The 23,361-nt window shown below is 38.7% G+C and overlaps 1 pseudogene; it reads right to left on the bottom strand.

Annotated features, from left to right (window-relative positions):
- Positions 1–4,778: 4,778 nt before the first annotated feature.
- On the bottom strand, positions 4,779–4,868 carry LOC117046164 (annotated as a pseudogene).
- Between the last annotated feature and the right edge of the window lie 18,493 nt (positions 4,869–23,361).

Below are 23,361 nucleotides of genomic sequence, written 5' to 3'. Positions count from 1 at the left end.
CTTTCCCCGCAACTGGTACCTCGTGCATAACCAATCCAAGGCCGTGCACGAGGAGCTCCAGCACCCAAACCCCGACAGCGGGGTATAAATAAATTATTATTATTATTATTATTATTATTATTATTATTATTATTATTATAGTTTTGAGGATCTGATCAAATACTTCACAATTAGAAAAAAGTAGGAGAAAATAAAATCAAATATAAATAAAGTAGAAGTTTCCAAATTAAACATTATTTTCCATCTTACGGTAGGTTTCATTTCATTTCGAAAAACAAAAGTTTATTATACAGTTTATTATTCTTAATATTTTGAATTGGGGGTACCAAAATCTTTTAAATGCTTAGGGTCTCTAAAGGTATTAATCTGGCCCTGGTAAAATCCAAAGGGAATCTAAAAGTTCATTTTTTTCATTATCTATGAAATTTGAAGGGAGGTTGCAATCGTTGCATTTACAATGCAACTCTAAACATGACTACTTGAGTTCAATGGGACATTCCTAGAAAGGTCGCTCAGGGCCTCAGTCGCAGTGCTGTATGACATTTTACACTCAAAAGTACATCGGTTTGTAAAACCTGAATTCTTCCCTTAAATTAAACATGCACTGTAGTTGAACTGCCATGTGCATGTGTTTCGAGGAACAGAGATAATGAATGATACACAAATGAATGACTCACCAAAGATCGATCTTTAAAAATTGTGGTATTTATAATGCCAGGTTTGGACATGGATTCATCCCTAAGATACATATGCCTAATTTAAACGGAAGCAACATTATTTCTTTTGGGGGGGGGGGAGATTAGTCATTTATTCAAATAACAAACCTGAGGTAGAGCAGAAAAATAACTTCCTTTGATTACAGGTAGGTAGCCGTGTTGGTCTGCCATAGTCGAAACAAAATAGAAAATTCTTTCCAGTAGCACCTGAAGAAGTGTGCATGCACACGAAAGCTCATACCAAGAACAAACTCAGTTGGTCTCTAAGGTGCTACTGGAAAGAATTTTCTATTTTGTTTCCTTTGATTAGTGCAAAAAAAATTGTTCTGTTGTTTTTTTTTAATAATGTGCAGGGCTTGTAGCCTTTTTTAGTTCTAATTCAACTAATTCAGATTTAAAGACTCAAATCCTCATGCACCATTCATAACACGCCCCCCCCCCTTAAAACATGCTGGTAGCTAATATGTTAGTTGCTTCTTTTCTGTGTTCCAGGAGTAGTTTAAATAATGACACGCTGCTTAAAATGCCTTTGATATGTATTTATTTTGCTCCCCCTCTACTAACCTTATTTGAAAGTCTATAAGGACATTAGCTGGTGAAAGTTAACAGATTGAGTGCTTCCTTTTGCCACAAGCTTCCTAGCACAGTATTGAAGCTAAGGGAAGGACAAATTATAGACAAGAATGGCTCAAATTAATTTTCCTTTCCCAAAGGTGTTATATTCCCCTTCTCTATCACATGCAGGACTACCTCTTATCAGATAGAATGACATAAAAAATTATATTGTTGGCTGTGCGGCAGATCAGAGCTTTGCGTTTGGGAACCAAGAATAAATGCTCTTAACCGAATTGTGGCTGACTGATTAGATTGTGTTTCCCTCCTGATAATTAGGGATGTTTATTTTCCCTGCTAGCTTCTCACAATCAATTCCAGAATTATTGCATATATAAATAAAGAGGGTTTTCCGATATTTCCAGTATTAACCCATCAATAACATTCCTCCATAATTTAACACAGGGAAAATGCAGATTGCTTGGGAAATGGGAGAAAATGGTTTTCTCTCTTAAATCTGGCACAAATAGCTTGATCTCACAGAGAGGGCTTTTACAAGCTCACTGAAATCTGAGATTGGATTGCAGGTGGTTGGACTAGATGACCCTCAGGGTCACTTCCAACTTTAACATTCTATGATTCTTTCTATCGTGTTTGGCAGATAAGGGATGCTTTGTAGAGAGATGCATTGTACAGGTGATGGGGACATGCCTGTGCTTTAGGACTGCAATGCCCCTTTGCACTGTGCATCAGATGTTTAGTGTGGAATGGACTTGTACATATAGATTTATGTGCAAGGTGGAGACTTGCATTAGAAGAATTCTCAAACCTAGTGACCCACAAAGGTGAATGCAGTCCACCAGCCAGGTAGCGTGGCCTGTGAACTTCTTGACAGCTGCTTGTGAACAGCAGTTCACTAGGCTAATCCACTAGGTTAATCCAACCTATATTAATCAACTTCACAAATTGCCTTTGGTTTCATGGATCCCAAATTGCCCAGTCCAGCTTTTTCTTACTATTTGTTTTAGAATCTTAAGTAGTGTAGTTCTGATAATTTTTTTTGGACGGAGGGTTCAGCCATTCACCTGGGGTGCAGAGAAAGAGAGCACCACACAGAAAAGGTGGGAGGGGACTTTACACACACACACACACACACACACACACACACACCTGTATATGTACCGGTATATGTATAAGTGTGTTTGTGTGTGTATATATTAGCATATTCAAACCATTCTTTAGTACTCCATGGTTTCATATTATGTCTTCCCTAGGCATTCCGGGAAATAAGTTGGAGAATGTGTGAGTGCTTTTCAAAGGCTAAAGAAATCTAAAATTCACCTGCTTCCTCCACTTTGGGGTGGGGTGGATTTCAGAGCATAGGTCTACAAAGGCTTACACTTAAGTTTTCCCTCTCCACATACTAGCACACATCTAACTATATGCGCAGATGTGCAGAAGTTAGATGTGCTGGTTTGGTTAGATTTGATTGATGGGTTGCCCGCACAGTGGCGGAGGAAGCCTCTTCGCCGGCCGGGGCAGCGGAGCGGAGGCACCCCCCTAGGGGTGGGGCATCATGATGCACGTTGCATGCACTGTGCATGCCCGGAATTTCCAGGCATGCGTAGTGCATCCGGGCTGGTGGTGCTGCTCCCGCGGCGAGCCGGTGAGTGAGAGGCAGCTTGAGGGGGTGCCCCGTCCATCCGTAAAGAGGCATGGACAGTGTGCTGGGCGGCGGGGGAGTGGTGGGAGGGGCCAGGGAGTGTCACCCCCTCCCCTTGAACCCCCCTACGCCCCGCCCTTCCTACACCGCTGTGCCCACACCAGAGCCTGAGCCTGAACCATGGCTGCCTGCACACTATTTTAAAACCCAAAATCCAGGGCTTTTGCTTTAAAATGTAAAATTCCCCCCAGATAGGCATGTATGACACCCCCCCCCCTCAAAGAGGACATGTCCAGGAATTCCCAGACGTATGGCAATCCAAGGAAGCAGTTACAGGTAGGTAGCCGTGTTGGTCTGTCATAGTTAAAACAAAATAAAAAATAAAAAAAATTCCTTCCAGTAGCACCTTAGAGACCAACTAAGTTTGTTCTTGGTATGAGCTTTCGTGTGCATGTATCTGAAGAAGTGTGCATGCACACGAAAGCTCATACCAAGAACAAACTTAGTTGGTGCTACTGGAAGGAATTTTTTTTATTTTTTATTTTGTTTTAACCCAAGGAAGCAGTCATCAGTTTCTCAATGTGTTCTAATATAGGCTTGACAGTAAGACAACTCAATGGCTTTGTGAGAAGATGTTTCAGAGCTAAAACACCAGTGATATAAGGGCTTACCTCCCCAGGGGAGAAATTAATGGGATATATATTGAGCAAAGAACGGTACAAACAAGACCATCATCAAAACCAGGCCAGGGGCACAGTAGTAGAACCAAACTAGTCCCAATATTGTCTTCCTTTTCTTTCTACACTCATCATCGTTTTGTAAGCAACTTCAACCTATTTTTTTCCTTAAAGCAGATTGATTAGGAATAATCCATTTACGTATATAGCAGGAGCAAAGCAGCAGAGACCAAATATGTAGGCAGAGAAGGAGAGAAAAGGACATTAAAAAGCATCTACAAACCCATATCCATACATCATAAAACCAATGGAAGCATCCACTTTCAAGTTGCACCCCAGTGTGTGAGGCAGTGTGATTTAGGGGACAGTTTTTCAATGTAGATCACAGGGACGCAAGTTCAAATCCTCACCCAGCTATAGAGGTTCTGGAAGGTGGTGTAACAGCAGGCCTTGGGTTGGGGTTGCAAAATGGGAACCCCCTCACCACCGCCCCACACTGAAAAATCGCTTACTGAGGTCATGCAGTGCCAACTTTTAGCAAGATATCACAAGATATTGCAGAACTCTTGCAAGATCTCATGAGATCTCACCAGAAGCTGCCTTCACTTCTCTGGCAGGAAGGGCAGGTGGGGTGCCCATGGGGGTCCCACCCCATGGGATTCTGCCACCCACGGCAGTTGCCAGCCCTCTCTTGGGCAGATAAATGCTTTAAATCCATTTTATTCCAATGGAAGTATTAAGCATGCACTTAATATTCTGTGACTTAACTTGAGGAGAGTTTTGTTTGCAATATTTAATTGAATCTTACTGTCTAATCTACTTCATAGAATTGTTGGCAGAGATCAAATGGGAGCTCTCCATATAGGAAGAGAACAAGGGAGGTATACAATTTAATACTTTGTGAGTATTCTGACCAAATGCTTGCAAAGGTTTGAGCGTTTCTAAGCGTTCAGTGCTTGCAAAAAACATTTTCTAAGCGTTCAGTGCTTGCAAAAACAACAACCCTCAGCTGACAATCACATAGCACCTTCTTCCACTTTCCCAAAGGTCTAGTAACTTAACTTGGGGAAGAGGAAGGTGGCAGCAGAGACCATCATTGGACCTTTGCCTCAGCTGAATGTCGGGGATTCTGGGCCTGCTGATCCTAGCCTTGTTTCCATTGCCAGCAGGAAAAATAAAAGATGTTGCAATGGGGCGCAGGGGCCATGCTAATCTTCTCTGTATCATTCCAATTTTAGTGTATGTGCTGGCCATCATCAAGAAATTTAGTGCATGGTACAGTCATCTTCCCCTCTCCTACCTGGACTCCCGGGCACCATACCTGTCCAAATTAACCACTCCAAAATATAGACGAGCCTTCACGTTGGCCAGACTGGATATGTTACCTTCCGCTGTTCTTGAAGGCCGATTCTCAAAAACACCATTTCAGAATCGACTCTGCCCCTGTGGAGTTGGTAATGTGGAGACTGTGTCACATGTACTCCTGTGTATATAAAGACTTGAGGGAAGAGATCGTCACGCTGCTTATACTTGCCATTCTGGGCCGTTCGTCCGAGGACATACTGATTTTCCTCCTTGCAGACCAGAATATCCAGACAACGGAGAAGGTAGCCAGATTTGTTGAGACGGCCATGAAATTGAGGGCAGCCAGCTGAATGATAACAGCGCCCTCTGCATGAACTCATAATTAAGATCTCATTTATTTTGTTTTAATTGTGTTGTGCCGAATCCTGATTCAGCCCACCTTATTGGTTTATAGGGTTTTTACTAGTATCTGTAATATGTGCCTTTTTGATGCAATTTGTCTCTTTTGAGACAGGCAGTGGCAAGAGGCCATTGCTGTGCTAACAGGTCAAATCCTGCTTGTGAGCATTTGAATAGTGAGCATCCTATCCATACATAGTTTGCCATGACTAACTACCAGGCAAGGCAAAAGTGAATGTCTATCTATTTTAATATTTGTGCTATTATGCCATTAGCACAATCAGCATTGTGCTATTAGGACTAACGGTATAAAGAGCCTATAATGTAGGATCTTCTGTTGGTTTTCTATGATGTAATCCAACCCTGTTATTACTGTCCATGGAGTTTTCTTGGTAGGGGTACTGGAGTGGCTTTCTGGTTCCTGCTCCAGGTGGATCACATTTAGTCAAAACTCTCCACTCTTACCTGTCCATCTTTGGTGCCCCTGCGTGGCATAGCTCATAGCTTCTCTGAGTTGTTCAAGTCCCTTCGCCACGACAAGGCAGTAATCCATGAAAGAGCTGGACCATAAAGAAGGCTGATTGCTGAAGAATTGATGCTTTTGAATTCTGGTGCTGAAGGAGACTCTTCAGACTCCCTTGGACTGCAAGAAGATCAAACCTATCCATTCTGAAGGAAATCAGCCCTGAGTGCTCACTAGAAGGACAGATCCTGAAGCTCCAATACTTTGGCCACCTCATGAGAAGAGAAGACTCCCTGGAAAGGACCCTGATGTTGGGAAAGATGGAGGGCACAAGGAGAAGGGGACGACAGAGGATGAGATGGTTGGACAGTGTTCTCGAAGCCACTAACATTTGACCAAACTGCGAGGGGCAGTGGAAGATAGAAGTGCCTGGCGAGCTCTGGTCCATGGGGTCACGAAGAGTCGGACACGACTAGACGACAACAATCTAACCCTCTGGTTTAAGCAACTAGCTTACTTTGATTGCTTTGATGTTAGTTTTGATGTCAGTTTCCTTAAAAAAAAATGCAATCAGGCATAAGACATGTAGTGTAATCCAAATTGTAGGATATCCTACAGTGATGCCTCAGAAAAAAATCATTCTTTTCTCCATAATTTCCCTCCCTTTGCTTCTTATAAATAGTAAGACTATGCCCAAATATTTGTTTCAGAGGGCATCTGCTACTGTATACAACATTACAATGAACATAATAATCTTTTGCAGAACTGCAGTCATTTTCTTTGCAGCCTACTGTGATGTTACAAGAAGATTTTATGATTTGTGAGTAGAGCTGTAATAGCACAAGCAGCAGAGCTCCTTAGAAAACAAAATTTACTTTTATTCAAATATTCAGAGTAATAAAAAGAACAGCAGGAATGACAAATTGCCCCATTTGGTTCTAAATAAAATGTTTATCCAAGTGCTTTCTTCAAATGTCAGAGGGTCTCAAGAAAACAGGATGCATTATTAGTCTGAATAGGTTTTAAACCCTTTACTGGAATAGAAAGGATGGTTGAAAAAAAAAATTAAACATACTGTTTTTATTGACAAAAAGCAATGTTGAATTTATGCTGGTGATCTATTTCTGCATGAGATAAACATAAAGTGTAGAAATTCATGGATGCCAAAATGACTATTTGATGTATACGTACCAGTTATAAGCTAAATTCCCAATACAACTGAAATGAAATTAAGGAATTTTTCCTTCCACTGTGTCATCTTTGACAACATTAGATGTGAACAAATTGCCTATTATAAACACCCTGCAATATTTGCTGAACTTCTTTCATTTTCTTTTCATGAGATATGCATGTAAAGAGAAAAAAATTAAATGATTGAGGTTATGAATACTCTGTAAAATAATCTAGGCATTCAATTGTAGGACTCATTTGACTGGATTGTGTTGCATGGAAACAAATAAAAATCTTTACCCTGCTTTGCCCAAGTCAAATATAAATTGCCCTATGTTTCATATTCTGCTAGGATTGCCTACTTATTAAGATATGGAAAGAAAGCATAACTTTATAGAGATGAATGCCGATTGTGTGGAAAAAAACAAGTTAATTGTGTATGTGCATCTACAGATGTTACTGCTTTTTAAGATGCTGTCTAGGTTTGTCATTGCTTTTCTCCCAAGAAGCAGGCGTCTTCTAATTTCGTGACTGCTGTCACCATCTGCAGTGATCATGGAACCCAAGAAAGTAAAATCTCTCACTGCCTCCATTTCTTCCCCTTCTATTTGCCAGGAGGTGACTCCTTCATGGACCACTGCCTTGTCGTGGCGAAGGGGCTTGAATAACTCAGAGAAGCTATGAGCTATGCCATCCAGGGCCACCCAAGATGGGCAGGTCATAGTGGAGAGTTTTGACTAAACGTGATCCACCTGGAGCAGGAACCGGCAAGCCACTCCAGTATCCCTGCCAAGAAAACTCCATGGACAAAGACAACAGACAATGGCTTGTACGTCATATTTATTTAGTTAATGCTTGACCTAGCTTCACGGGGTGGCTAACAATATGTTCAAATTACAATAAAGCAAATGAAAACAAATGTATTAAAACGCCACAGTATAAAAGAGGAGTCAGCAGTAATCAAAGCAAAACAAAAAGTAACGTAAAATGAGAATTTCCAAAGATTTGGAAAATACTAGGTGAGTGCCAAGGTGAACCTCTATGAGGCGGGGGCATTTCATAGTCAGGGTGCTACCACCAAGTGGGCCCTGTCCCCAGTAGTCGGATGTTGGAGGGCACTCAAAGAAAGAACTCTTGAGTTTTGTGTATGTAGGAGCCTCTGACTTTTGTGTGGCTTCAATAAGTCACATTGATTGCTCCACCTACTTTTGCCTTGCACCTCCCCCCGCCCCATATGCAGTACCCACAAGGCTCAAAGGCTCACCACAAGGGAATGTGGTCCACCCTGGGGTAGACAATCCTGAGCTAGATTTATTTTTATTTCTTAGACTTATATGCCACCCATCATCATAAGATCTCAGGACCAAACTTCCTACATTCCTTGACTATGAATCCACATGTATTCAACTATGTAAAACCAAATAACTTTGTTCTATCTTTTAAAAAGCAGGCCCTGTGTATTTGCCATCTATAGCAAATGTATAACTAATATACATTTTTAAAGTCCTGAAATCCAAATGCCAGTTCTAGGGGGTAAAAACAACACATATTTCCAATTACAATTTTATAATTAAATTCTCATTTGTGTAAGCTCACCTTGTTTTCCAGACATCACACAGAGAGAACTATTTTAAAGCCTATTCATACATAGCCATTATTCTGAAATGGTACACAGTACCATTTTTAAACCTTAAGTATAAATATTTTTAAATTGATTATTATCATTAGGCTTGAATGACATTGCAGTGATAAAATGTGCCAGGAAGACTTTATCTCAAATTGAACCAATAGTTGTTACAATATCTACTTCTGCAAAATTTATGTTCACCTTGAGGAACAATAGGATGAGCTTTATGGAGTCATATATTGTTTTAAGGGATGCACCGATGACAGCAGCTTTGATTTGGTGTCAACACTTGGAGATATAATGAAGACTAATGTTGACTAAATGCCAACAGGAAAACATTTCAGAAAAATGGAAGGAATTCCAAAGAAGTCTGTGACAGTGGTGTGATGGGCTTATGAATTTGAGAGGTTCTCTTGTGGGCTGTTAGTGCTATTGGGCTGCAGGGTATTTTGTTCAGGCTCTGAAGGCCACATTCTGCTTCCAGACACAAGGCCAATTAGCATGTGACAGAGTGCTTCTATTATTCCTGCCGCAACTGTTTTGTGGCTCAGATTGCAGCCTGGCTACTATGGCCAGGGAGCTGTCCAGTCAATCAGAGACCAATGCTTTCAAGATAACAGGAGAGCTCTCCACCTCAGGACAAATAGAAAAAGATACCTTCACCCCCATATGGTCCCCCTTCATCACACACACAGCTCAACAAGATAATGACAAAAATCTACCGACAGCATACAAATCAATATGGCTAACCTGATCCAAAACACCCACCCACCCCACTCACACAGGAAACCAAAGATCACCACAGCCAACCACAAAGGAACAAGCACACCCTACGCCAATCGCGACCTCTCACTGCCAAAGAAACACAAGCGAACAACAGAGAACCAACACAAACGATGCTGACACCAAATCCTACATATACTAAGGGAAATAGAAACATTGCCCCCCCCAGAGTAGGCTGAGGTGTTGCAGAACTAACTTCAAGGTACAAATGGAACAGCTTGATATAGTCACCATCTCTTCCTCTAGTGTCATTGGAGCCTTGATCCAGAATCTACCTTTCTCTCCAATTCAGAGATTGGAGTTGGGTATTGGGAAAGCTGCCAAAGGCTCCTTGTGAAACTTTCACAAGGACACCCGATAATATGACTTAACCAGCCCCAGGCCTCATTTGCTTTGAGGGTTAATCAAGGTCATCTCAACCTGGCCCATCACAGTTTCATTTTTAATGTGTGTACATAACTGTGTCCTTGCTTTTTGTCTTTTTGCTCTAAATTGTCATGGTCCTATTTAAATCTTATTCTGTAAGGGCTGTGCAATTTATTTCCTATTAAATACTACTAATAATAAACTCTGATCTTTCAGCTTTTCTAAAGCTAAAAAGGGAGATAGACTATCCCCCTTCTGATCCTCGCATCTTGGGTATGAAAAAAGAGGCTGTTGGCCAATGTCACCCCTATTATACAGTCATGATTGTTTTTACAGTAGAACAAGAAAGCTGGTGATAGGTTTGCTTTCCCTTGGGTCCATTTTTCAAGGATAGGGCTGACATGGAATTCAGCAACACAGCTCAGAAGCATTTGACTTGACACATCTAAGGTGACTGGGTTGAAATGGCTCTTCCCAGTGGGGAGAGAAATCAGAAGACTGCCACGAGTGGATGTCACTTCAACAGTCCAATCCCATAAGTAAGGGGAAGAAAGCAAGAAAAAAATGTATCCATTTATGAATCATGCCTCCAGGAACAAGACTTAATAAAAATAATATTCTTTCTTTGTAAAATGCCTTCAGCCAGATAACATATTTCTAGTCGTTAGCTTTTGCTTCCACCATGGGATCTGTAGCTTGAAACTGTATGAATGAAAGAGTTTTTGAGAGATGATATTCTCAATGTCAACTGTTTATTTGGATGTGATTCCCTTCCTGCTAATTTTGAGACAGCAATGTTTGTGTCCTTAATAAAGTTGTGTCAAATGCTATTTACTTTCTTTTTCTTTTTTGCAAGTATAAATTTGGGGATGTAATTTCAGCTCCTCAAAACAACAACAACAGACAAACAAACAAAAAAAAAGCTCACCCACCCCTCACTTAATTCACATATTCATCTTGTTTTTTGTGCGGAACCATTATTCGTTCTCTAAAAGTTGCACCCAGTCACTGGTCACACTGTGAACAGGATAAGGTTGTCATGCTACAAAGCCAGTCAGATTTGACTATATGATTATGTGACTCAATATAATTAAGAGTGAAGACAAAATAAATTAATAAGCAAATGTTTAAGAAAGGGTTGATAAAAACAGGTGGTGGTGTCTCCTCAAACTGACCTTGTAAAAATGTGAGTGTACCACTATTGTAGACTCTGTGCAAGCAATAAAAATGCCATGCTGTCTCTGACAGCAAAGCCAGACCAGAGTCTGGTGATGCAGACAGTGCCTCAGAATCCCACCAGAGGGCTAGAGCCTCTCTCTGATTGGCTACCCAGACAGACAGACAGACAGACAGATGGTGGGGTGGAGCAACTCTTTGGGAGGGAGAATAAAAGAGAGTGTTTAGAGAGGGAGATGGTTTAAGAGAGAGCAGGAGGGAGGGAAGAGAGCTGACTTGGATCTATGGGTGTAACACCCACTCTGGAGAAAATGTCTGTAGTCATAGATAGATAGATAGATAGATAGATAGATAGATAGATAGATAGATAGAAAAACAGAGTGTAGTGACGAAAAAGTTGGTTTTGCTGGACCGGTTGGATCAAAAAGTGTTTCTTTTTTTCTTCTTTCCCTGCCAGCAAATGGTTAATGAATGGCAGTCTCTGATTGGCCGTGGTTCCAGGAGGGAGAGTTTAAAAGGAGAGGATTTGAGAGACAGTTAGTTGGGGGGGGGGTGGAATAGAGGTTGGAGGTTGAGGTAGAAAGAGTGAATATGAGAAAGAGTTGGTTCTAGAAAAATAAACAACTTCCACTCTGAGTGTATTGTAAAGGACAGAGTGTGGTGTCCTGTAGGAGGAAGAGACTGGAATTTTACTGGGAGGCAGAGGTTGAGCCAGGAGAAGTGGGAGCTGGAAAGAAACGGCCTACTTGGGACTCAAATCTAGTCTGGAGTAGGGTTGCCAGGTCTGCTTCCAAAAAATAGCGGACAAGCAGGGTGTGTGTGTTAAGTTAAATTAAATTATATATTTTCTTACAAACATTTTAACATGCATTGAAATACCATTTCATCATAAAGCTTTTGAATAAAAAAAAGTCCACTATTTTGTGAAAAAAAATATAGTGAACATAATGTGAAAAAGTGGACTGTCCACTCAAATAGTGGACACCCGGCAACCCTAGTTTGGAGGGGAGAGATTCCTCTAAGCAAAAGAAGAAACTCCCAAACCCAGTGAAGGGAGGGGATGTGGGGAGCCCTTGGGTCTATTGCTTAAAGTACCTCAGAAGCAGGACTGTTAAAGGGGGTGGATAACTGAAAGAAAGTATCACTGTATAAAGGAACCAAACCTGTAACACAAAACAAATGGGGACAGCATTTAATCGCACTGTATTCCTGAAGTAACCTGAATTTAATCCAGTTGTGTTAAATACTATCTTGCCTTAAATAAACCTTTATTGTTTATTTAAAGAAAACCTGTCTGAGACTTTCTAAATGTCTCCTCACACAGGTCCCCCGCAGCACACTCTGGGCTAAAAGTTTAAGGGGAAAGGAAAATAAACCTTCGAGTAAAGGGTTTGTTCAGTGAGGTGGGAGCAATTTATTCAAGTGAGAGTGGGCGCAATGGCGTGAGAGGAAAAAGTGTCGCTGCGCCCGTCGTCGCAGGTGTCTTGGGAGAGTATTCAGACATGAGTTAATTAGAGGGTTACGTCTGAGCATGAGAAGTAGAAGCTGTGAGGATACAGGACTCAGCTAGATTGATAAAGAAGTGATTTATATAAACATATTCTAGCAAAATGGCATTGTTGTTGTTCAGTCGTTCAGTCGTGTCCGACTCTTCGTGACCCCATGGACCAGAGCACGCCAGGCACGCCTATCCTTCACTGCCTCTCATAGTTTGGCCAAACTCATGCTAGTTGCTTCGAGAACACTGTCCAACCATCTCATCCTCTGTCGTCCTCTTCTCCTTGTGCCCTCCATCTTTCCCAACATCAGGGTCTTTTCCAGGGAGTCTTCTCTTCTCATGAGGTGGCCAAAGTACTGGAGCCTCAACTTCAGGATCTGTCCTTCTAGTGAGCAGTCAGGGCTGATTTCTTTGAGAATGGATAGGTTTGATCTTCTTGCAGTCCATGGGACTCTCAAGAGTCTCCTCCAGCACCATAATTCAAAAGCATCAATGGCATTACACACACCTATATATATAATATTAAAATGCCATTATAGTTTATCTATAATGTATATTTTCTGCACAGCAACCAAGAGTGAATCTTGCTTTCTTTACTGATTATGTTTGCTTCTTTAACATCTGTTGGCATTTTGAGAGAGGGGGGAGAGACAACAATTTTAGTAGACAGATGCCCATCAATTTAAATCACAGAATTGGGCTCTCAAACGATTGAGATACTGGGGAATATAATTACAATAGTGTAAGAGTTTTTAATGGCCTCTGTAATTCCCTTTTGTCCCCTGGATACAAGTGTAATGAGTTTGTTTCTGACATGAAGGATGATATTTCTAATGTTTGTGGCAGATTAATTCACTGGAGGTAGGTGAGTGACAATGTGCTGCTAGTGGTCATGACTTCATATGCAGGGTTGCCATTTAACATGTTTTATTTCTTAATAAAAAAAGAAAACTTTTAATCAGTTTATGGCTTCACATTTCCCCTGGGAAACTCAATCATCTGTTTCAGACAGCAGTATAGGGGCCAGAGGGAAACAAAAAGGATCACATAGTTAAGCATAGTTTCACAAAGGAATATATATTTTTTAAAAAGTTAGCCAAGTGACTCTTGCTTGTACTTCTCTACTTGGACACAAGAACAGCCTTAATATGTCAGGCCAATGATCCATGCAGAATGCCTGTTGGATAATAGCAAGCCAGATCTGTATGACTTAGAGGAAACAAATAAAAGTATGAATATTAGAGTAATACAATCTCTCTCTCTTCTATCTGCCTGCCTTCCACCAGACTTTTAGAGTGAAGTGATCATTATGACTGACCTAGATGGCTACCAAGGGACAAATAAAAGGGATGGAGAGAGAGCCTTTCTGCCAGCCACCAGGCAATTTTATAAGCTGTGTGCCCTTGTTTCTCAATTTGATCCTTTTACATCGTTTTGTATGTTTTGTGGTGCTTTTTGCATTTTGATTTGCTCTTATTGATTATAGATTAGTAATTCTTTATTGTAATTGATAAATGTAAGCTGTGCAATTATTATTTTCTGATGTTTAATTTTACTGTTTACTGTTAGATTCTAACAGATTGTTGAATATTGCTTTATTTGATGTAAGTTGTTTATTTTAAAGTTATTGTGACTTTTTATTTGGTTCAGATTGTTATTATTAATATTTGATGTTTCATTATCATTTTTATGTGTGTTGGAAGCCACCAAGAGTGGGTGGGTTATAACAAAAAAAATATTAATAAATGCAAGAGAGCTCCCACTTTATATTCCACCCCCCCTCATGTGGAAGTGGGTGGCGAGGAGGCAATGGTGTGGGTGCAGGGAGCCCAGTGGGTTTAGGGGTCATAGCTCTCCTTTCCTACTAACACATTTGTCAATAATAAGAGTCAAACAACTGAACAGGGTTCCTGAACAAACAATGTGCCAACATTGATGCTTTGGGACTCTATGATTTAAATATAAGATCCAAAGTAAGGATGCCAAAAATTAACATCAACACAGCAGTAACACTCCCCCTGCCCAAACCATACCCCAGCCCAAGAATCCGTTCAGCTGAGCTGCCTCAGCTTTTGTAGCTAGAGTCAGTCAGGGCCATGTGGAAAAAGGCCAGCAAGGCAGAGAGCAGGTCCTCCAGGATTCATAGCCAAGAATGATCTCTCATTTGGTATTTCAAGTGGATTACTGGTATTTTCCACAAAGGAGTTTTGTGGGAGCTCTGAGTAAACATGCATAGGGCTGGGCTATCTGTCAGGCATGCTTCAAGTACTATTAATTGACATAGGTAATTCAGAGTTAAGGGCTCTGGATCCTGAAGGAATTCGCTATTTAATTTAATACATCTATATATTACTGTCCTTCATCTAAATAGCCCCCCCCCCGGTAAAATAAAAACAAAACCACTTTAAAATAACACATACAAACAAAGACCAGCGATTAAAAGCAGTGGTTTAAACAAGCTTAACTTTTGGAGCTTTAAAAGCCTGTAGAGGCAAAAAGATTTTTGTCTGGCACCAAGAAGTTGGCAAAGTAGATGACAGGCAAGTCTCTCTGATCAGGGGATTCAAAATTTTGTAGAAGATGCACCACTATTGAGAAGGCCCTCTACCTAGATGCTACCCACCTCACCTGAGGTGGCAGTGATACATGGAGAATAGCCACCCTCGGTGACAGTGACATAGCATGGGGGGCTGTGAGCCCGACCACATTTTTTGGAGGGGATGCAACCAGGCATGAGGAAGTGACAGAGAAGCTTCTTTGTGTAGCCCAATGCCACCAGCTTCAGCTCCATCCATGGGTGAAACCTAACACAGGGCGAAGAGAGGAGAGTGGGTGGTAAAGCTGCCACGCTCTCTCCTGGGCTGTGGCCAACAAGTAAGCTTCCCCTGTGCCCAGCCGCAGCACCTTCACCCCCGAATCAAGCCTGACCCAAGGGCAGAGGAAGACTGTGGCACATGAGGCACCTTGCCGCAGCAGGCCCCACCCCTTCAGGAGGCTCCCCATGTACGCACCCTGGGCACCATTTGATTATGGTCTGCCACTGCTCAGTGATCTCAACACATGAGCAAGTTGTAGTGGGAATAAGCATTCCGTAATGTTAAGGTCAGAGATGTGTGGAAAAAGCACACAATGTAAATTTACACTGTAAATCACCACAGAGTGCATTTGACGCGGATTACTAATTGCAGAACACTTATTTTTGACTCTTTGATTTTTTGTCAGCACAGGGCAAATTTGTTGCAAAATGAATGTACAGGTAGCACTGTGCACAAATGACCTCTTAAAATTACCCTCCCTATTTATTGGCAGTGAAACTGGGGGAACATTACACTCAATGTTTTCCATTGGGAGAGAAGTTAATAGTTTTTAGTAGGGAGTGTGGCTGCAGCCAGGGAGATAAGAGTGCACTCGGTCAGACCATATGACTCCAGTGGAGGCTGATCACCTCCTGATTTCGCTGCCTTCCAGGAACTGCAGAAATGGAGGTTTAAGCTATTGAAGTCTTGATAGACCATGTGGCTCATGGTTGGCTGTGCTTGACTTACCTGTGGGTCACAAGTTGTGCAGGGGTCAATAACACTGAAGGTAGCATTGAAAGCACACAACCTAAACAACACTTCTCTACTCTTATACAAACCTTTGTACTGTTGTCAAAAATCATCAAATATTTCAATTGAGAAGGGACCCTAACATATACATCAATTTACACACTGGCACAAATAAACAAAATAAAACAAAGCAAAAACACCCATCTGTTCATTGCAGAAATGTGCAAGAATAGATGAATGGGAAGTGGATGGAATGGAAATAAACTGATATGTTGACACTTATGTCATCCATCCTGCGGGTTCACCATCCTAAGGATGGGATGGGATTTGTTATCAGATCTAAGTACCGGGTACTTTCAAATATTACAATTGGCTATCAGGATTGATCATTTTTAAACATTTTAGAAGTTGTTATAGAAGCTTAACTCCACTTTTGCTAACATGAAATTCAATCAGTGACTTGTGCTGTAGTTTTAAAATTATGTACAGTATATAGTCATTTCATTTTGACAAGAGGTGGTTTCAAATAACTCTCAGAAGGCGAGGACAGAGTATGGCTGAGTTAATTTGAGACCAGTGATAAATGAGCCTGCTAGGTTAACTGGTAGGAGCATAGGAAAATCAGCACTAATAGACATTATTTTAACAAATTGCCATTTGAAATCATCTTCCTCAGGGTCCTTAAGCAGATTTCATCAATTACATGCTTGCAGTTCAAATTAGTGATAACACTTTTTAAAAATCTCTCATGTGAATTTTTTTTTTTAAAGAGAGATAAACTTTGTGCATGAAATACTATGTTCAGAGAACAAATATTTGCTTGGTGAAGGACTTTGCCATCAAGGCCTGGTGAGGACACCAAGATCTCCTGTAATGATTTTGCAAAGTTTTTTTTTTGTTTTTTTTTTACTATAAGGCAGTTGAGCGCAGCAAGTGAGTGAGTATTGTCATATCAATTGTCATATCAGCACATCCTTTGACTTCCGCTTTTGAGATGGAGGCGTAGACAGACACGCTGAGAAGCTCCGCAGCAAGAATGCAAGGAGAAACATAAATTAAAGGTGATTAAAACTTATTTAATGACTTGTGGACTGGAGGAAGGCTGTGGGGGAGACTTAAGAACAACTACATTCAAGCTTATCGGCATTTTACTACTGGGGACTATCAAATTTCAAAAAGACGCTGAGGGCTTGTGGAGGGCTAGATGACCGAGTCAAGTAACAATACAGTTTCAAAACAAATGAAGCGAGATGCATCAGCTTTAACTCCCCCAAAAGCCACAGAAAGAAAGAAAAGCTTTGATAATAGAGTATTGCAACTGCAGGAAAACCAAATAAAAATGTCAGAGACACAGGAGATGATTCAATTATTAAGGTCTCTTAAAGAAGATATGGGGCTGCTTAAGACAGAAACTTCAGCGATTAAACAGGACACTTCACAAATGAGAAATGATTTACAAGTCTTAACATCACGTATGGATACAATTGAACAGCGCGTTAATGTCTTGGAAAAAGTTTCATTTGCTGCTCAAAACCAGACTGACAAACGCCTACTCCAATTGGAATCTGAACTTAGAAGGAACAATCTTAAACTCATAGGTTTTAAAAACCATCTACCTGAAGGGATTCAGGCAATTGAATATATTGCGAACTGTTTACAGGAAATTTTGGAGCTACAACAGCTTGATTTAAGGATGGAGATCAATGCTGTTAAGAGTTTCCCACTGAGAACCAAGAAAGCAAGAGGGGAAACTTTTATAACAATAATTCAATTTGCACGCACAAGGGTGCGAGATGATATCCTTAAACATTTTCGGGAAAAATCGAATGCTAAACCCCTTGAATGGAGGGGAAACAAAATTTCTATTTTCCCAGACTATGCTCCAATGGTGGCAGAAAAGAGACGACTATTTGCTCCTGCTCGTAAGCTAGCAAGGGAATTAAAAATACAGCATTTTACAATATTTCCGGCTACTTTCTGCCTAAGGATAAACGATGAACTACGCCGTTTTCAAAATCATGATAACGCAATATCCTATCTACAAGCAATAAACGTGGATAAAGAGCCTACTTGACTGGAAAAGGGCGGGGCAGCCGCCCTCCATTTTGAAGATCTCTATCGACTTGGCTTTCCTGATTGAAGAACTGCTGACTCATGCTAATTCAGTCTCTGAACAAAGCTTCCTCGGTATAGAGTTAAGCAACCCCAGATATATTAGTAATTTAATAATGGTGGTGGTACAATAAAGATAAGTATAAAAGTTGAAAGTCCATGGGGATATTGATATATGATTTAATAAGTATCAAACTAAGTAATACATGTGGTTTTCTTATGTCTACAAAGTGTTCCTTAAGTGACAGGTTAAATAGCTCCTGAATATTATATATGTGAACCTAGGAGCTCAAAAGGGTGAATGTCTGCGTCTCCTACAGAGCGGAAGTCATACATTTGGTTGTTTTTTTTCTCCTTTTTTTCTTTTTTGTTCTTTATTTTTGTTTTATTGTTGAGTGTATTAAGTAGATTGTTTTGTTTTGTTTTGTTTTGTTTTGTTTTGTTTGTTTGTTTGTTTTTATTGAGATTCTTAGTGCTGATATTATATTATTAATTATTGGTTATTGGTATATATCTGAGTCTACTCTTTCAGAATCCTTTTTACTGTTGATAGAACTATTTTCCACCTTTCTCTCTTTTCTCTCTATTTCTGTCTTTGAATACTTTCAAATAATAATTATTTGATTGAGAAAACTTAAAGTCAATTTCGGTGTGTATATAGATATAATGGGTAAAGTCCGCCTTATATATATTTAGATTTGCAAGAATGTTAATTAACCATATATGTTCATAATCCATATGTTAAATATAAGCATGGTTAATATATGACTCAGGTTGGAGCGATAATAATTGCTAATATATTTGGTCTATATTAAGCCTTCCAAACAATTTTGCTAAAGATACAATAGATGACAAGAAAACCTATATACTAAAGTTATAATGAGAATTATAAGTATGAATGTCAAGGGGCTAAAGGAAAAGAAAAAACAAATCCTAACACTAAAATATCTACAGTCATTAAAGGCTGATATAGGTCTATTGCAGGAAACACATTTGACGGAACAAGGGGCTCAAACTTTGAAATGTCAATGGGTAAAAGAAGTTCTTTCAACAAACTTAGACGGAAATGCTAGGGGAGTCACAATTTTATTTAGGAAAGGCTGGCCTTACGAAATACAAGAAATAATAAGAGAGGAAGATGGTCGTTGCTTAATAATTGTAATCAAAATAGAAGGGACAGAAATAGCAATAGTTAATATCTACGCCCCAAACACTGATGATCATAAGTTTATTCACAACTGCTTTAAGAGATTAAGCTCTCTATCATACCAGCACTTGATAGTGGGTGGAGACTTTAATGAAATTTTAGATCCACAGATGGATACCACCTCAATAGCTAGAAAAAAAACGACGAAGGTCAGAGAGACAATTAATAACTATATGATACATTGGAATTTAGTGGATTCATGGAGATTGCATCACCCTAAGGAGAAATCATATACATATTTTGCAGGAATTCATAATACCCATCATAGAATTGATTTCTTTCTAACATCAGCATCACTACATCCTTTTACTAGTCGATGTGACATCGATATTCCCATTATAGCTGATCACTCAGCAGTCATACTGGAATATAATTTAGTTAAAACCCAGGAAGGTATGAGGAGATGGTATCTTAATATATCATTATTAAATGAAAAAAAATTCATTCAATATATAACCCAAGAAACGCAAATATATTTTAAAAATAACTCCAATTCTTCAACATCAAGACTGATGGAATGGGAAGGATATAAAGCTTATATCAGAGGGAAGATAATATCTTTCTCTGCTAACAAGGCCAAGATGCAAAGATTAAAAGAAAATAATCTAAAAAGTTCTTTAAAAACACTATGGGGCGATATGGCAAATAACCCATCTAAGAATACATATGAAAGAATACAACAACAAACATTAGAACTGAATAACATATTAGCTCAAAAAATTGAGTTTAGCTTACTAAGTCTAAGACAAATATATTGGGAACAGGGAGAAAGACCAACAAAAATTCTAGCTAATCGTCTAAAACAAAAGAAAGCCAACCAAATAATACCTTTAATAAGAAATGAAAATAACATCGCAGTGACCTCATCAACAGATATTAATAATGAATTTTTTAAATTCTACAAAAAATTATACGAAGGGCCAGAAAATATATCGGAGGATGAGGTGGAGAACTTCTTTCAAGATATTAATTTACCAACTATTGAAGAATATCAAAAAGATATGTTATCAGCACCCCTAAATATACCAGATATTGAGAATGCAATAGAAAAAATGGGGAATAGAAAATCACCTGGACCAGATGGCTTTCCTATAGAATGGTATAAAATATTCAAAAATCTATTAGTCCCCAGACTTCTTGAAGTCTATGAGGAAATAGCTGACAAAGGTATATCAGCTACAACATTCAATGAAGCTTTAATAATAATTATACCAAAACCTAACAAAGACCCTACTAAATGTGCAAATTATAGACCAATATCATTAATGAATGTTGATGCAAAGATTTTGAATGCAATATTGGCTGCAAAACTACAAAATGTTATTCAAGATTTGATACCTAATTATCAATCAGGTTTTATAAAAACAAGACAAGCTACAGATAATATCAGATTAACAATAGATTTGATAAATTTAAACAAAGATGAAGAGGAATTTATGATATTGTCACTAGACGCAGAAAAGGCGTTTGACAGAATATATAAAGAATTTATAGGATTTGTGCTACGTAAATTTGGTTTCCCTATAGAATACTGTAATTGGATTAAAATGATTTATAAAAATCCAACATCCCGGATTATTACAAATGGAAGAATTTCGAATCTGATCAGCTTAAAGCGAGGAACGAGACAAGGATGTCCTCTTTCTCCTTTATTATTTAATCTATGCTTGGAACCATTAACAAGAGCAATAATTCAGGATGAGCATATCAAGGGTGTAAAGCACAACAAAGAAAATTACAAAATTGTATTATTTGCCGATGATATCCTTTTATTTATTACAAAACCAGAGGATACAATTCCAAAAATTATGGAGAAAATAAAAACCTTTGGCAAAATATCAGGATATTCCATAAATTGGACAAAATCAGAGATTTTACCAATAGGGCCAAGGGCTATAGTATATAGAAACCATCAATTTCGGATGTGCAAAGACTTTATTAAATATTTGGGTATAATTATTTCATCTGATTTAGACCAAATTGTAAAATTAAATTTGAATCAAATTATAAATGAAATTTCTTTTGACATTGAAAGGTGGGGACCGCTGAACCTCTCCCTTTGGGGAAAGGTTAATGTCCTCAAAATGAATGTTGTTCCAAAGCTTCTATACATTCTTAGAGGATTACCAATATATATTCCCAAATTATACTTCCAAAAAATAAATCAACTATTTAGATCGTGTCTGTGCGGCACAAAGCCACCAAGAATATCACTGCATAAAATGCAACTCCCAACAAAGGAAGGCGGCTTTGGGCTCCCAAATCTGGAATCATATCACCAGGCTTACCTGCTGAGTAAGACTAATTATTGGAGAGCTAGCAAGAATCCCATTTGGGCTTCTCTTGAATATAGTTTCTTTGAACCTCTTGTAGGGTGGACTAAACTCGGCTCCAATTTTATGAAATATTCTATTATCCTGGAGACTATTAAAGCACCTATAAAAATTTGGATGAATATAAATAAAAATAATAAGGACGACCCCTATCAGCATGAGAAATTGACAATATGGGCCAACCCAAAATTAAAAATTGGAAAGCAAGTAATCATTTGGCAAAATTGGATGAAAAAAGGTATTTTGACATTGAATCAATTAATTGATGAAAATTATAAATTTGTGGAATATAAGACTTTGCAAGTAAAGTATGGATTAACTAGTGAAATGCAATGGCAGTACATCCAATTGAAACATTTGTTGGAAAGGCAGTTTGGCCCTGACGCAATAGCAGCATCGGAAACACCCATGCTGCTACAAGATTTAATCTCTGCAACAAAATCAAAAAACTCTACACTTGCACTATATAAAACCCTACTTGACAGGAAGAAATATGATCTAGAATATGATAGACAAAAATGGAGTGAAGAGTTAGGGGTACAGATAACTAATGATATATGGGAGTCAAGTATAAACTCAATAGAAATAGCCTCTATGGATTTAAGACTAAGACTTATTCAACAGAAAATAATATTTAGAGTCCATTGGACACCAGCAAAATTATACCAGAAGAAAATAACAAGTGCAGACAATTGCTGGAGATGTGGGAGTAAAATGGCGAACTTAGTACATATGTTGATTAATTGCCCGATGATAAGATCATTTTGGTGTGAGGTGAGGATATTTATAGCAAGAGTAATAAGAAGGAATTGTAATTTAGGGGAACTGAATTTAATTCTAAATTATATTCCGGAAACGTGGGAGACTTCCGGGGGTCAAAAAAAATGGATATACCGTGCTATATTAGAAGCAAAAAAAGTTGTTTTGATGAATTGGAAAAGCCGTAAAAAGATTCAATTGAGCACATGGATTGATAATATGGACAAATTAGCTACATATGAATGAATTGCATGTCGTCGCAAATTAAGAATGGATAAATATGAAGAAATCTGGAATGAATATTTAAGTGATAAGGCGGACAGAGGTGGGAGGTAGAGGGAGGCGAGAGAGGTGGGGAAATATTGTTGAAAAAAAAAGTTGTAGTCAGAGGTATATCAGTGTATTTAAATTTGAACTGTCAAACTATGTTATTATTGTTGTTATGGTTTTTATTGTTTGTGTTTTTTGTGGTTGATGCTTGTATCAAAAAAAAAAAGTAAAAGAATGAGACAAACGTATTTCCAAAATCATTCTATTTTGGGGGATAAATATGGGGGACTAGGGAGAGGAGACTCCAGATAGGATTTTGACTGTGTTAGGACATGTTTAATTTTTCAACTGTCAAATTCCAAAAAAGAGGGGTTCTACAAAGTTGTAACATTGTTTGGGAATTCAAAAGGTATTTGGGTTAAATTGATATAATTTAGTTTTTTGTTGGTAAGGTAAATGCATGTAAGATTGCATAGAAATCATTTAAAATTATTGCCAAGGACTTGCAATGATATATTAATATTTATTTATTTATTTATTTATTTATTTATTTATTTATTATTATTATTATTATTATTATTATTATTATTTTATTGTTATTATTATTTAGCTTTTCCTGACATTTTTGGAAGGTAAAATAAAAATTCTTTGGTTTTCTGTTAGTTTATGTGCTTCTTCATCACATATACTTACCAAGCTAAATGTTGTCCAACGACGGAAAATAGTAGCATATTTGA

The sequence above is a fragment of the Lacerta agilis genome, chromosome 4 (assembly GCF_009819535.1).
Source record: "Lacerta agilis isolate rLacAgi1 chromosome 4, rLacAgi1.pri, whole genome shotgun sequence".
NCBI classification, from domain to species: Eukaryota; Metazoa; Chordata; class Lepidosauria; order Squamata; family Lacertidae; genus Lacerta; species Lacerta agilis.
The sequence above is the reverse complement of the archived record's forward strand: the minus strand, read 5'-3'. Positions and strand labels throughout refer to the sequence as shown.